This window comes from Pectinophora gossypiella, chromosome 15 (genome assembly GCF_024362695.1).
Source record: "Pectinophora gossypiella chromosome 15, ilPecGoss1.1, whole genome shotgun sequence".
Taxonomy (NCBI): Eukaryota; Metazoa; Arthropoda; class Insecta; order Lepidoptera; family Gelechiidae; genus Pectinophora; species Pectinophora gossypiella.
This window is the reverse complement of record NC_065418.1, coordinates 6765288-6782801: the sequence shown is the minus strand read 5'-3', so window position 1 is coordinate 6782801 and position 17514 is coordinate 6765288. Positions and strand designations below refer to the sequence as shown.

At 36.6% G+C, this 17514-nt stretch overlaps 1 protein-coding gene across 6 annotated transcripts in view; it reads right to left on the bottom strand.

Moving 5' to 3' along the window:
• LOC126372932 (uncharacterized) overlaps window positions 1-17514 on the bottom strand; it is a 223257-nt gene that overhangs the window by 127747 nt on the left and 77996 nt on the right. The gene's annotated exons all lie outside the window — the stretch shown is intronic.

Genomic DNA, 17514 nt, shown 5'->3' with positions numbered 1-17514 from the left:
ACAAACTTGAGTGCCGGCGAGGAGCGACTAAGTGAAAATAGGCTGTTTATGTTAAGATTAAAAACATACTTAGAATACGTTCAGCTGGTTATCTTCTTAGGTATGGATAGTGTTCTTAGATCGCTATTGGGTCGATTAATTCTACCGACTAATTCAAAGCTTCTCAGACGACGCCTCGAGCCGAGGTGCGCGCGCGACCAACTGGGCGCCCTCAGCGCTCCCTATTTGTCCGGCCAAGTAGTTAATGCCATTTGCGGCAAATCTACAATAAATCACGTCAAAAATGGACGATGGGCTGACCACCTGCCGCCATACGGTGAATCATTTTCATCTTAGGACTCTGGATCTGACAAAAAGTAGCTCCAAGTTGTCTTCTGATTTCTTGTGACTCTGGCTACCCCATTAGGGAGTTAGTTTATGTAATATGATCGTATGTACTTATAACAAAATATCCGTGTGAATACACTTATTCATAATTTCAGTAGGTCATGTCGTAGGATTTGAGTAACGTCAATTAAACTTCTCCGATGTTGCCATACCGCTATTATTTACCGGCTTAACTTGATTATGAGGAAACTCGGGTTTTGGGATAACGAGAAGCGAGTGAAGAGGACAAAAACGGTTCAATTACAGGGTTTCTATTTGACATGACAGTTCCGCTAATCTAAAAAACAATTGAGTACGGACGTACTATACCTACATATATTTGAAATTTGAAAACGGAATGAGTCAATACCTCAAGATAATGTTATTGACATAACATCATAATTAATACTTTATTGCACACACAAGACATACAAAATTCAGAAACAAAAGGGACCTATTACCAATTACGGCATGCAAGCAACGCTATTCACGTGTTTTGGCATGGTAACCGTCACTCGATATTTATTTTATGTAACCCATCTGTACACTGCAGAGAACAAATAAAGATCTTTATTATCAAAAAAATATATAGTAAAATACCAAACAATAACCCCACATTTTAATACAAAGCAAAGTTAAATGCACGTAGATATTAGTGCTAATTCATGTAGACACCATCTAATTTTATTTTAAGTTATACACGTAATCGACAGGCATAAAATTTATGAAACACACGTCAATTTTAGGCACAAATCTAAAACAACCTGTCAGAATTAAGTTGACAGCAGATGTCAAGCAATTTGCGTGCCATCGAAGTACTATTTGATTCGTCCGGGTTATTCATTCAATTATCCGTCTTTTCTTTTTCGGTGGATAAGGAAATTACAGGTATAACTTAAAATACAATTAGACGGTGTCTACAGGGATTAGCACCATTGAATTCAAAGAGCATAGATAGGTACTTACATAAACTAAGCATAGATAGGTACTTATATGTCTATGCTCTTAGTATAGTAGCTAAACGAAAATTTCCTAAACGAAAAAATAGATTGCCTTTCGCTTTCCGCTGTCACAGCAACAGATCATTTAGGGCAAAGGCCGCGGTCCCTAAAAGTCCATAAACCAGAAAGGATGGCCCAATATCGATGATGTTTGTTTAGGCAGCGGGCGTCGTAAAACTTAAACCATTACTTACAATATAATATTACTATCCCCAATCCCCAGATGTAGGTACGTATCTAGGTGTATATGTGACTACTGCGGTTTGGCGTGTGGTCGGCGCGATTACTCTACGAGTTGAACTTTTCGACCTTGTTGGTCACGAGGCTGGTAGCATCGTAACGCTGGATTTCAGGGGTTAATTTAAGCGGTTAAGTGTGAAGTGTTCATTTAGATAGAATAAGTAATTGTTTGTGGCGTAGCGAGTATCTCGTAGGTACGTGGGTGGCTAATAATGGGGCTGATTCAAGTAAACACCAACTAATTTTATTTTAACCTATACCTGTCTTATTTTTATCCGCCAAAAAGGAAAGGGACGGGTAATATACAGGCATAAAATTTATAAAAACACGTCAATTTTAGGCAGAAGTTTATTCTGGCCGATAACCCGACAGAATTAAGTTGCCAGCACACGTCAAACGGGTTGCATACTAACTAGATGCCTATGTGATTCGTCTATGTTATTCATTCATTTAAAAATTAACAGTTGTCAATCATCCGTTCCTTTTCTCTTCGGCGGATAAGAAAATGACAGGTATAACTTAAAATAAAATGAGGGTGTCTGCAAGAATCGGGGCTATTGGCTGTATAAAACAGTTAAATATTAGTATTTTCCTTATTTAGGGAATTATTTAGTGTGGTCATAACATAAATAAGCTCACGACCATATCGCAATTGGTGTAATTAGAGGTATATCCATCGTAAGATGAAATAAGTACCCACGCCTCACCGAGCTTTCTGTTAGACCAACGTGATAATGGTGAGCCGTATCGCCGTCTGTAATGGTCGACCCAACTGTGTAAGTGAAAACAGCATTTATGATAAATTAATAACTCATGGGTGGGTTAGTGTGGTCATATTAATCAGGTCATTTAATTAAACAGTTCAGTGTTCAGTTCTTTCAGGTAAAAGTACTGCGTAATTGTCTAAAAGTAAGCATAATTTTCGTTTGAAGGTACATTACATAATACATGCCGAAAATAATGGACAGTAAATACGAATGCGCTCGACAGCCTAGCAATTACAAAAACATTAATAAACAACTGAATATGAAGTGGCGAAATAATAAAGCCGAAATGACGGTGAAAATTGCCGGGTGCGCCGACCGGAGATTTATTTATCTCGGTAAATTGACCACGAGGACCCGTCGTATGGACACCACGCCTTTATGGAAAAATGTATGGTCATAAAAGATACGGACATGTTGATTAATACGGTGATGTATCTATAAAAATTGCTTAGCTAAGAGTTTGTAAAAGTTTCCAGCAAAGTCTATTATTTCTTAAAAAGTGTATCTCATCATCTTGACTATCCTGAGTTGGCCAATTCTTCAGAGCTACTAATTTGTAGGAAAGTACTGTTACTGAAAGTGGAAATATACATGAAAATGACGAAACTAGAACGTACTCATGAGATCAGCTATTTCATTATTGTCATTAACAAACAACGCTTATTAGGAGACATTTTTGACTGATGTTTCTAACTTACAGCAATGATTTCAAACTATCTATCTACTCATTCTGTGTCCACCCACTGCTGGCTATAGGCCTTCTCTCTTTTACGCCACCCTTTCCAGTCCTGTGCAAGTCTCATCCATTGCTTTCCGGCGTACCTCATAACTTCATCGTAGGTATCGTAGGTAAGTCTTATCTGTTGTTTTCCCGTCTTGCCAAGTCTCCTGTCCATCTTCACTTAAGCCTAGCGTTTGGTATACCATATATTGGTACATCTTCGAAAATATTTATAAGGAAATAAATATATTTCTTGTTCTTTTGTGCTGCTTATTCTGATTGTTATAAGCATCGTTTCTTCATTTCTGCATTTTGAACCTAACAAATTTAATGCTGATTAGTGGGGCGTGGGTTTCTACTTACTGATGTAAGTATGTAGTCGTTACACGAGTCATGTCAGGGGCATTTGGTGGCTCAATAATAACCCTGACACCAGGGTTTATGAGGTTGGTAATCCACCGCATAACTCACACGATAGAAGAAGAGAACCGTTTACATGATACATAATTATGTAATCTGAAATTAAATAAGGGTATTTACTTACAGACGCCAGAAGTGTATGTATAAGTTCAGACAGAAATCTGCATGTTCTGTGTGTATTGAACTTAAAGACGGAGGAAATTATATTTAGAATCTTTAAAATCTGGCAACATCTAACGGTACAAGTGCAGTGTGTGTACTTCAGGCCTTAACGCTTCAGTAAAATGAATGGCAAAACGCCACTACTTTCAGATTGTAACCCTGTTGTAACCCTACTCTCATATTCATAATTCAATAAACAATGTCAGAACATTAAATAAAACAAAACGATACACAATAACGACGACATAATAAATAATCCCTTGTCAGTCAATGTCGTTTATGTGTACAATTGGGGAATAGATTTGAGGTAATACAGGGTAACAACAAGTCTTATTTGGGAAGGGATCGTAAAACAGAAACTTGTTACCATAAATTGGCGTCGTCTGAGAAACATTGATTCCGAGGTGCAGGGGATATTTTACACGCTGTCACGTGATCACGTTCAGATAACATGTTTAGCTTAGTGTACTGCGAACTGATTCCGATATACTACCGACTTGACTGAGTGAAAAGAAAAATGCTACTTGATGAACTACTTGTAGTACTTGTACTACAACTACTTGCAGCAGACACTTGTAGTAGGTACAGGCAGTAGTTACTTGTAGTAGGTACTTGCAGTAGGTACTTGCAGTAAGTACTTGTAGTTGTACTTAATTCTAACATAAAGTTGGACCATCGGTCAATTCCTAAACTAGGTGTAAACCTGGTAGGAACTTGTAGTAGGAACTTGTAGGAGGAACTTGTAAGAGGAACTTGTAGTAGGTACTTGTAGTCGGTACCTACTTAGTTCATCATGCGATGCTGTAGCTCTGACCACTTCAATTGTAAATAATAATAAATCGGGAGCTTATTCATGACATAAACATACATAAAGAACCCATTACTAACGTTCCACTGCTGTAAATAAATGGTACAAAAGGCGGCCTTATTACTAAGGTAATTCAACTATTATTTAAAAAATATCGTTATTTGATAAACAAATTTTAATCTTCTGACAGATTAACGTTAAAATATATTATAATGTCCTCGTAAATTCAAAGCTTAATCTAAATTAGCGAGTCAACAAACTATTAACTTTTATTACTAACAATAATAGTATTTCAAGCCGTTTGGAGATGAAAAATAATTTACTGAGGCTTTTTACTAGTTTTATTATAATTATTACTCTCATACAGTATATAATAATAATATTTTATTATTAAACCTATTATTATGAATAATTGCTGACCGGGTAACCAGATGAAAACAATATTGCGAAGATACTGAAAGCTGTTTTGGAGGGTCGACTTATATGTATATTAAAAGTTGAAAAGTTCCTGAAATGATACTAATCGTATAGAAATTTAATCTCCTACCCCTTTTTCTTCATATAAGGGTGAGGGGTAAATATTTAATACAAATTTGGATGTAAAAGTTCAAAAACCGATGGATAGCATGTTACACTGTGGGTTACATCTTTCATCTGATTTCTATTACCTTAAAAGTTGGTGATCTACTTATTTTTAATAATCGTTCAGAACACGTAATTAAATTATGATAGATACAACATTCCAGGTCCCTACTTAACTCTATTTGAACTAAACTTTTGGAAAGTAAAGTGTTAAACTGTCACATTTAGAGCTCATTAACATTTAAATTTATTTATAAAAGTATTACCTCTCAGTTAACCACTCCAAAGATAGTCGGCGATGTAATAAGATACCAAAAAAGCGTTTTCATTTGGTCCATTCAGGATGAGAAACAGCGTAAACAAGCTCGGAGGAAAATATAAATAATGGCGCCCAATTAACTAAGAAAAGTCCCGGGCACCGCCTAGAGCCACTGAAAGAGACAATCTAGATTGATTTATTTGTACGAAGAGAGGAAACTGGGCACTGTACGCTGTATTACATTACGCCAATGTGATTACAAGTTACAACACGCAAGAAATGAAATATGAAGATTACTTAGGATTATTATAACAGCTGTTTTTGTGCTTGGTTTAGTAAGTGATCATAATTTTGCGTCAAATAATGGCCCCGATTCCTGCAGACACCATTAAATTTTATTTTCAGTTATACCCGTCATTTTTTTATCCGCCGATAAGCAAAGGGACGGATGATTGGCAAGTGATAATTTTAAAAGGAATGAATAAACCAGGCGAATAAAATAGGCATCTCGCTGATACGCTACCCGTTTGACGTGTGCTGTCAACTTGATTCTGTCGAGTTATTAGCCAATATAAAACTTTGGGAGGGTTTAAATTTCTGTCTAAAATTGTCTAAAATCACAATGGGCACATTTGTATGAAACTTGGTCCAAGAACCTCCACTGATGTGACTTATTTGTAATGAAAGCTTATACTTTCCCTATGATTCTGGGAAAGTTCTATCAGATTCTGCCGGGGTACTTTTTGTACAGCCATGTTTGTCCTGTGGGGGACTAAAATCGACTCAAGATTTGTTGCTGAATAACTAAAACTACATAGCCAGGACAAACACGGGCGTAGAAAAAGAACCCCGGGACAGAATCTGATAAAACTTTCCCAGAATCATAGAGAAAGCATAAGCTTTTATTACATATAAGTCTCATCAGTGGAGGTTCTTGGACCAGTTTCGACTCCTTCTCGGTGGATAAGAAAATGACAGGTATAACTTAAAATAAAATTAGATGGTGTGAACTGGAATCAGCACCAATTCGTATTTAAATATGTAATATATACGTAGTAATAATACAATTGGACAAAAAATATGAGGATTCTAGTGGGAATCACTTACTTTCCTTTCAAATTTTCTTCAAGGAAGAGATGAGTAATTTTTACCTATCTCTTAATCACTGCCTATAACTATTATATTTTTAATATCATCATCATTGGCCTTATACGTCTGTTTCAGACGATTTATGACGTCATTGCCTCGAAGAAATGCACTAACACACAACTAACTATTACTAACTATTATAACTATTATATTTTTAATATAATATTTATAGCATAAAAATGGACGACGTTCAGGTCACGGATGGATAACATAAGGGGCAGGTTTTTCCTCAGAGCCACATAATTGTGGGATACCAAATTGGATAAGTTAAATGAGCTATATTATCACAACACTACCTTCAATCAGTCATCATTTGTAGTCCTGTTAGTCACAGTTCCTGAATACTCGTTAATTAATTTCTCATCCAGCAAGACTCTATCCTTGTCGCCTCCATAACCCGCCGAGTTCTGTTGACGCTACGAAACGGCCTCCTTTGTGTTTAATTTGCCGACGGTACAGGATTGCGCACCAAATAATAAAACTCTAGCAACTTGCCGGCAACTAGGGGGAAATATTCTTTGTTACTAATTTTATAATACAAAGATCTAGGCAAGAAACTTACAGAAATATTTACTGAACTCGCCGCAACTAGGGACAGTTAATTTCTTCTAAGACCTCCTACGTGACACTAGTTGAATGGAAAGGAAAATGAAACAAGTTGAATATCGTAGAAGCTTACGAAAGTCATGAAAATGCATACAGTCTAGAAAATGTACGAAAAACAAATGGGGTTGAATAATATAGGCACTTATTTGTAAACATGTACAAATCTTCTCATTATATTTCGCAGCGCAAGGGCCGCTTCAGGCTCATTAAAGGAGCCCATGTTCAGAAGTGAATTATGACAGCCGGAAATGATGATGAATTATGAACATTACTTTTGAATACCATAAGCCCCGGTAAGGGCGCTTACACACCAGCGACCTTTAGTGCAGAATGTCGTCACTCTCGGTGTACGGCGTCCCAACTGGGCACCCTCAGGCCTGTTGTCTTAAACGTTGTACCGGGTGAGAGCCTTCAGCGCTCCTCATTTGTCCGGCCAAGTAGTTAATGCCATCTGCGGCAAGTCTGCAATAAGTCACGTCAAAAAAAAGAAGGTGTACGGCGTTGCGGCCGCTACTCGACCACGTCGTCCATCGAATGTTGTTGGTCTGTAATCGCACTAACAACTTTAGAGCACCCTTCTTACATGACGAGGGTTTCAAAGTTGCTTTCGAAAATATATAAGTCATCATCATCAATTTAAGAGCCACGCTCTTGTCGGTGCAGCATTTTCCATGCTACTTTTTTAGGGAAAAGTAGGGCAGTGGTTTACCCAACGAGGACGAGGCCTCTTGCCTTCCGCCCCGCAGTACTCTGTCTGACGCAAGTGAGATGGCGTCCAGACTAGTCTATTACAAAGCCATACTAGGACTCCTGTCCGTCTCTGAATAGTACTGACAGTTACTGCTGCCCTCTGTCAGGTTCCAGGTTACAGTCCCTGTGACTTGTCCCTTCCGTCCTGCATTGTTCTACCGATGGCTCCCAACTTCGCCTATGCAACCGTTGAGGTCTTCACCCGTATCCCTGGGCAAGGGTAACAATCATGTACATACATACATACATAAACTCACGCCCGTAATCCCTAATGGGGTGGGCAGAGCCACAAGTAATCAAAGACAACTTGCAGCCACTTTTGATACGAAGTCCAAAGATGGATATGATGGGTAACAATCATGTATATAACTTATTTTGATAATTATTAGACATTACCTACTTGTCTATTCATTTAAGTACTTATTTACGTGTCTTGCACCATTGCAAACAACAAAAAAAGAAATAATAATTAAACATTGTTCCAGAAGACAATAAATTACGTATTTCATTTTCATTTTATCGCACACATAATTATTTTCTATTTGCAATCCTTCGCGCGCGTATCAAAGAATAAATATAGCAACACGGCATTAGGGACAATAGAATTAATGGGGTAAACAGGAATCAAGCTTTTCTATTACGTAAGGGGTAATCGGGGTGATAGGGGTGTCACTTAAACAGATGATTGGCTCTTTGTTCATACAAAGTGATTCAATCTAGTCTTCTTCTATCGTGTGGGTTGTGAGGTGGAGTACCAACCTCATCAACACTGGTTATATCTAACTATTAAAATATATGTCATGCGTCACTGCATTACAATTAACAAACAACATAAAGAGAAGCGTAGAGCGTAGTTTCTGAGCAATGCTACTTCGCTAGTAGTTAGAGAACTACTGAAGAGTTTGCAATCTCGGGTTCATTGTAGACAGGTAACTGGTAGAAAGCATTCCATTCCAAAGGTATTTCTTCAATCACCTATATTCTCATATTCATGCACTTACGGATAGATCGTATTTAATATTGAAGAGAGAAGTACCTAACTCATTAAATTAATCATTAAGTCATTAAATTAATTTAAATTTACTTAATAATACAGGGTGTTAGTGAAATCGTAACGAATACTGAGGGGGATGATTCAAACTATGATTCTGAGTTAATATCGAGTAGAATTTCCCGTCGCATGGGGAATGGTTTAGACCATGATTCTGAGTTGATATCAAATGGAATTACCTGTCGGAAAATTCTTGAATTTTTTTTTATTATTTTCAGTTCTATACTTTTGCGACGTAAAATACTTGATATCATCTCGAAATCATGGTCTGAATCATCCCTCAAAGTTTTCGTTACGATGTCACTAACACCCTCTTCTGTTGACGACAGGTCAACATGGCAATCGGGGCATGAGGTGAGCCGCGGAGGCGGGGTCGCCCCGCACACCCGCACAGTCCCCGCGGCGTCTTAGTCTTAGTGTCGCACGAGTCCGTATCGACCGCGTTTATCGATTATAATCTCGCTCACATAATTTATTGAATTAGAAATTAACATTAACACAAAAGAAAAACAATAGATTTAAAAGAAATCTAATCTAAATTTTTATGGTCAATCAAAATTATAAATATAGCAAGTATATTTTACCTATACTTGCTAAGAAATTATTGAAAACTAAGAATAATATTTTAGAAATAAAATTAACGTTAGATGATTCAGATGAATAAATATTAACTTAAATGAAAACGTGGTATTATTTTATTCACATTTTGTTACATATATAATAAAAATATATCGATATTGAAAACGTCACGTCGCTAGAGAATTGCCATGTCGACCTGTCGTCTACATTATATTACATAATTTACTGCGATGACAACATAACGTGAAGGAAATTAAAAAAGAAAACCATTGTTCTACCATCATTACCGATTCTAAACTAATTAGTGAATATATTAAACAAACAATTAAAACAAATTGGGGACGTAGGTACTTTAAAAAGGTCAGGTGCGGTTCACCGGTAACCGACGCGCGTGTATAGCACAATTAATGGATACGAAGCAATCGAGAGTACTTTTAGAACGAAGCAAATGGAAATCAGACAAAATACCAATGAAAATTGCAATGTATATGTATCTTGATAAGCTTCTTTTACCTCTGTAATTGTTTCTTTTTCTCACAGCTACAGTGAATACGTAAGTACGATATTATTTTTCGTCACTCAAAAAGTTTTTGCATCAAAGTAAAATAAGTATGCAATTTTAATTTAGAAATTAATGCTCAATCCTCGTTATTAGAACCAGCAGGGAATAGCAAGAAGAAACATTGTTGGTATTATGTAATTCTTCTTCTATCGTGTGGGTTGTGCGGTGGAGTACCAAACTCATCAACCCTGGTGTCAGGGTTACTATTGAGCCGCCAAAGGCCACTGACATGGCACATGTAACGACTACTTACTTACTTCCAGTAGTAAGTAGCAACCGGGACCAACGGCTTAACGTGCCTTCCGAAGCACGGATCATCTTACTTTCGGACAATTTGGTGATCAGCCAGTAATGTCCTAACCAAACTAGGGACCAAAAAGTAATTTTTGTGATATGTCCCCACCGGGAATCGAACCCGGGACCTCCGGATCATGAGCAACCACTGGACCACGGAGGCCGTTATTATGTAATAAGAACGCTTTATCTCTGAAAGTTGTATACAATTTAAATGAGCCAAGTCACAGAATGAAAATCATATCTGAACCCCTCTAAATGGGAGAGAGTCATAACTCGACCGATAATCCTTTAGATGAACCGTAGAATTAGCGGTTGGCGCGTCATAGCGACTCCCTCAAGCTCATTTCCTCAATAATTCGTTTCCCAGTTGCGCGGTTTGGGGATTCAACCCTCGGTTATGTTCATTGTCACTCTTTGAGTCATTCTTTTGATAGTGTTACATCCACTTTACCGGGTTTTGCGAATTTATTTAATAAATCAAAAATATAATACATAATACGGAACGCATCCAACTCACATATATTTTTTATCGGTGTTTTCGTCAGTTTATTCACAATCCTTCTATTTATTGACAATATTTTTATTGGAAATAGATTGACATTTGACTACAATGCCACTCGACCAATTCATCTACGCAGTAAAAGCCAATTACTGCAGCATTTTTGACTCAGCAGGCAAAGAGAAGGCAGAGATATTCTTTGTCTAAAGCAACGCCAACCCTTGCTTCTGAAGCCCTCTCACAATTTGAACAAAGTTACAACGCTTATAGTAATGTAAATTATCAAAGTTTGAAAAAGCTTAGATTATAGATCTACGTCCCACTGCTGCGCACAAGCCTTCCCCGTCAACCGGAGGGGATATCTAGCATTGCTCTGAAGCATGGAATCAACTTATTTTTCCGGATAATCAGGTGATTTAAACCTGCAATGCTATTACCAAACAAACCTCGTGATATAGACAAGGTAAAACTAAAAAAAAGGTAGACTACGTGTGAATGTATGCAGGTGTATCCACAACAAGGCCAGGGAACTTTGCATCATCACTGCACTCACAAATAGTATCAGTATCAGATTCTATCAATCAATTATCATGTATTTGTCGGAAAGTGTAAATACGAATTACAAAATACGAACTCCAATAAATAATGTTGGCAATGCTGGAGGTAAGTTTCATTACATGAATTGCGTTTCGAAATGTTTATGTTTGGTTAATTATTAGTGAATTTAATTTGCTATTCTGCTTCCACATTTCCACACGTTGATGATATTATGACATCCTTTGGAATTTCAGTATTTACAGTTAGCAGTAAAACGATGCGTTGATTTATAAAAAAATTGTCCAATATGTAATTTGTATATTAAAAACATTGTTATAGTCTACATGTAATGTTGCTGATTCCTGACACACAGTCTAATTTTATTTTAAGTTATACTTGTCATGTTCTTATCCGCCGAAAACGAAAGGGACGGGTAATTGATAGGTATAAAATGTATGTATCACACGTAAATTTTAGGCAGAAATTGAAACAAAAAAATTACATTGGCCAATAACCCGACAGAATTAAGTTGACAGTACACGCCTAAAGGCATATCAGCGAGATGCCTATTCTATTCACCCGGGCTGTTCATTCAATCATCCAAAATTTAAATAATTGTCAATTAGATATCATAGGTAAGTAGTAAGAGTTATCCTAGGTATTAGAAGATAGTTTAACTTATTGTATTATTCGTCGATTCCCAAAACATACGTCACACAATAAGGTAAATCAGCAATATAAAGCCAATAAATCAATAATCCTATAATCCCTGTGATAAATCCCTTAATACGACGAAGACAATGGCCGCGGTCGAGGGCTAGATTACGGGTCAAGGGTCATACAATCAGCCGTTCCGTGATAATCATTCTATGATGCATAATGACAACGGTCTAACAAGGGTGAACTGCCGACAGACTTGAAATTCATCATCACTGTACTCGTATAACTTAGTTTAGTAACATATTTTTGAAGAAATTGTTAAGAATGAGAGAGTAAAATAAATTAAGAGGTTTTACATAACATAACGTAAGCTCCCGCTCGAATATGCCAACCAATCGCAAGATGAGCTAAGTACCCACACCTCACCGAGTTGAAACCGAACCGACCGAGCCGAGAGCGAGTTTTTTTTCTGTAATTTTAGGTTAAGAAAGCGAGGAAACATAAGTTTACGATAAAAAGTTTTGATATTAAGTGTCCTACAAACTTTAAACATGTTAATGTTAATGCTTAATTCAAGTCTCAATAATCATAGTTGTTAAAAAAAGTTATTACGGTGCCAAGTTAAACAGGACATAAAAAGTACAGCTGCTTTTTGCATCAATGATGACATTCACATTCACAATATGTACAAAGTGTACGATGGGTTGTCCTCGGAATAAAATAAATCCACAGTGATTTTTCAATATAAACGTTATTAGTCGGTAATATGGTTTACACACCATTCCAACTCGCTGCCTGGTTTCCGTGCTCGTAAATATTTGATAAACCAACCAACTTTGCAACACAATTTCACATCTATGAAATGTTCGTATCATATTCATAGGAACGAAACTATGCTTGCTCTTTTAAATGAGTTTCTGAAGTAAAGAAGCTGTCTTATAAGTATTTAGTAAAAACATTTTTAAGTTAAGTATTTAGAAAAAAATATATATATTCTTAACTACATTTTTACTTTTTTGCACAGTTAACTTTGTATAATATCTGTTTATTGGCAACATAAAATTCTAGCTGAATTAAAAATAGAGGTATAATATTATATAATGATAATGATGCATCATCATAAAAATATTGTATCCGGATACTCATACTTACCTAACTTCATGTAAGTATTTTACTTTGAAAGTATTTCAACAAAGAATTTCCTCTTCTAGCGTCGTTAAGTGCATTTTAATATCCATTCTAGCACTTAAGAAGCCAGGCTAGATTGTCAGCGAATTCTTAGGCGTCATGTTATGAGATGTGGCGACCTGGAACTTTACACGGCAAATCGCTACTTTGTTTCTTGTACAGACGTGATATTTCACAAACTCAAAGGTTGTGTGTAAATAGCTTAGCCATTCTAAGTTAGCCTTAATAGATCGTAACGAGACGCGAATAGGGAATGCAATCTCGACTCGAGATCGCAAATTCGAGATTCCGCTGGATTAGAATATCAATCTCGGGATCCCAAAATTTTCGGGATCTCGGCTAGTTCATAAAAAAATGTAATGTTAGGATAGGATGGCTGAAAACGATGAAAACTGCTTGTTTGTGATAGTGAGGTCAATTAAACAAAATATTTTTTGAAAGAAAATAAAAACCTTTATTCTTCTAACTAAATAATTAAGTTTTCTTTGGAAATCACCATAATCAAAACAAAAAGTATAACTCAAGGAGATTCGTCGGATCCCGTCAATCTCGAATGGGATGTCGTCATATTATGCTTCGGGATTGATCTCGAAAAAATAGACGAGATCTCGCTCGATCGGGATTGCATTCCATAGATGCGAAATGATAATTATTTTTCACTTCACTTATTGTAGATTTTTTGCTTTAGATGGAATTTACTGTTTGGCTAATAAATCATTGTTAATTGTGGAAACATTGGGAACATTTTCGCATTTAGTGTGGTCAAAATCTCCTATTATATCGTAAGTTGTTGTTTGTTCTGAATTTTATGTGTCTCGTTGTTGCTTAATGAATGTGTGCACACAGAACACCACCACAAATTCTCCAGACCGTTTTGCGTGAAAAATTCAGTTTAAATAGGGTTTAATGTTACATTATTTTCCAATATTTCCTATAATTACTTTATTGCTGAGTGAAATCGTGGACAATACCAAAGTGTGTATACCTCTATATTTACAACAGTTGATCGAAGCAAAGTGCGATACGATGGTAATTGGGCTGGATGACGAAACATCGGTCTGCGATACGTGGTCCCGTATCGGGGGAAATGAGGGCACTGGCGTTTTGCTTCGTTTTTAGTTGCCACAAATATACCTATAGCCAGATATACGTAGGAATATTGGCGTTTTTAACTAATTGTGTACCGGCTTCCGTGGTCCAGTGGTTGAGCGTTGGGCTCACGATCCGGAGGTCCTGGGTTCGAATCCCGGTGGGGTGGAGGGGAAAGTAACACGATCTGTGCTTCGGGAGGCACGTTAAGCCGTTGGTACCGGTTACTACTTACTAATGTAAGTACGTAGTCGTTGTATGAGTCATTTCAGGGGCCTTTGGAGGCTCAATAATAACCCTGATAGCAGGGTTGATGAGGTTGGTAGGTAATCCTCACAACCCACATGATATAAGAAGTAATTGTGCGGTAGAATTATTCATAAATTGTGAATGTGTTTAGGTAAGAAATAGTAGATATCTCACGTGGGTGAGTCAAATTCAAACCGAATATTGAAACATTATTTTCAGAAGTTAATAAAGGCATTTACTTTTCTATCATATCACCTGGATAAAATGAAATACGTAGGTATTATGAATACGTGTAAACGTTATATTTTCACTCTATATTTATGACGTGCCCATGATAACTAACTCGCTGTTCCCATTGCGTTCTTACAATTCACTATAAGATAACAGCAAAACAGTTTTTACCATAACAGCTGTACTATAACATTAAAATTCGCTCGACGTAGAGGGAAAATAAGGCTACTCGCCGTAAAGAGACTCGCCGTAGCGAGGGTCGTCGTTCGGAGAGTCGCTATCAACGCTACAATTATATTTCTTGTGGAGATTTTAGTCCTATTAAATGTTGATAAATTCATTCTCGTTCCGTGTTCTCTTATTATATTTTAAGTAGATATACTTAGTCGTAAATATAATAAGATGGTAAAAAAACAAGCCATTAGTTTGAGAAATTGTGTTAGTTCATGTAGAATTTATAAACATAAAATTTTATCTTCTACTTACACAAAACACATGCATATGTGTGACACGTTGTAATTACACTTCAGAAACACGTAAAGAGAGACATTTCAAAGCAGGATAGAGTTGAAAAGTTTGTATATGACATAATGTCTATGATACAAAACAGTGATAAACATTTTTACTAAAGAAATAGTAACTATTTATTCGTCCCACTGCTGGACACAGGTCTGCCCTCAATCAACCATAACATGCGACATGAAGGTAGGTAAATAAAGTATATAAAATTCATGAATCAATTTAATTTTGAGCTAAACAGCACTTATGACAAAATCTAAAGGCCACAGAATAATTGAAGGGTGGGGGAAGGTTATTGTCGGTCGATTTATATTGGGATAAAATATTTATTTATTTTATGATTAAGTCAACAATCGAATACGTAATAGTGAGGCGATTTAAAATCAAAGCTTCTTGTATGGATTTAAAAGGATACTTTATGGAAATGTTTTCGCGTTATATGTGATTTTTTGTATATTTTTTCTTAAATGTTGATGGCATACACCATATAGATACAGAACAAGGATGGTATATTGTATTCGCAGACTTATTGCAGCATCTGCTTAATCTTCTCACAACAAAGTTAAGATCCCAAGGGCAGTTTAGTTATACTAAAGTGAGAGACCCAGTGAGGGTGATGTAAATCTAGTTCGGCTCCACCGATACAAATTGATGCCGAGTGTCCCTTCTATAAGTAGTAAGTATTATTCTTTGTTCTATGACAGTATAAGTCATGACTAGATTTCTACGACATACTAGATGACAAGTCGAATGAAATATTGGTTGGCTATTTTCGTCGCTTTAACAGGCGTGAAAATACACATTAAATTTTATATGGAACCAGTTATTACTTCAAAAATGAAAAGAAAACTATGGCAGCGCACGCGGCGTACTTTGTTTTTTAACTTGAATGTAAGTCAAGTGACATAATAAGGTGCTAAACAATTTACAACTTGACTAATTTACTCGGCAGTGTGCAGGAAACTGGTGTTTAACGGGTAAATATAAATTCTCGCCGCGTTACAGCTTATTGCCTTTATAATAAGGCTCGGCGGTCGCCCTACATATTTTTATTCAAGCCTCGTCGGCTCTCCATTTTGTTTTTATACACAGTTTTGGTGGCCCGACCGTTGGAATCATTTCGCGGCGAACGTAAAAATAGCTGAAATAATTTGATAGATCTACAGTCCTGTTTATTTTCAAAATTAACCTTTTTTTTGTTGCGTTTGCAATGGTGGTGGTAACGTACGAGTACATTAATCTGTTGGAATAAGCATTTGAATTTTACTGTCATTAGACAATACCTACGAAAAATCCCGCCTTTCTATCTCTAGGTGTTTAGATAATATCTTTATTTCTTCTCCACAATATACAGATGGGTTACTGGGTTAATTTATTATAGGGTATGTATTACTGGCGACTGGCGTCCGAGATAAGCTCTTGCTGGAAAGGAAGCCATCACCAGTGCTCACAACAGTCACAACTAGTGCTCCAGGATCCTTTCATTTCATGATTTATCATTATCAATATGATGGCTTTTAAATTATATTATTTTAATAAATATAGTTTAAATATCAGGCAGGAAGGAGAAAGGCTATTACACTTCTCCTGATGACCGTTTTCCTGTAAGTACTTAGCCCAACACTCAATCCAACTTCGCAACATAATAGGTAATTCTTAAAAAAAGCACTGCGTACGATCCAGTCAAGAATTTAAAGAGTAAAACTGTGAAGTTTCCTGGTTAAACCCTATTTCAAGCACTTAAATACTAACATGAAGCTAATTCAGTGCTGGGAGACCAAAGAAATTCTCCTGGAGAAAGTCTCAGTTTCAACGTTTGCAAGTGCAAACAAGTCTGTAAAAGTTGTTCAGCAGTCGGTGGACGGCGCGGGACGTGTTTATTGCAAATAGAAGCTCAGCCGGGAGTGGAACTGAACTAAACGGGGACTCAAGTACTACGACAGGGACGACTTTTATTCTTTAAGCGCCTCACGCGTCTCGTGAGGATAACGTCAACATATACCTAGTGAAAACCACGGAAGCGCTTTTTAGAAAAATCACATTCTGATGAACAATTTCTCAATTTTACACCTGGATTGAAGCTAGCCTCTCTATTTTTTTTTAATGTTTCAATGTATTTATTCATTAACAATATAAATTGTATTTGAAATTTTACATATATGTAAGTACTTATGAATTTAAACAATCTAAAAATATAACATTTAAAAGCTTTGACAGTACTA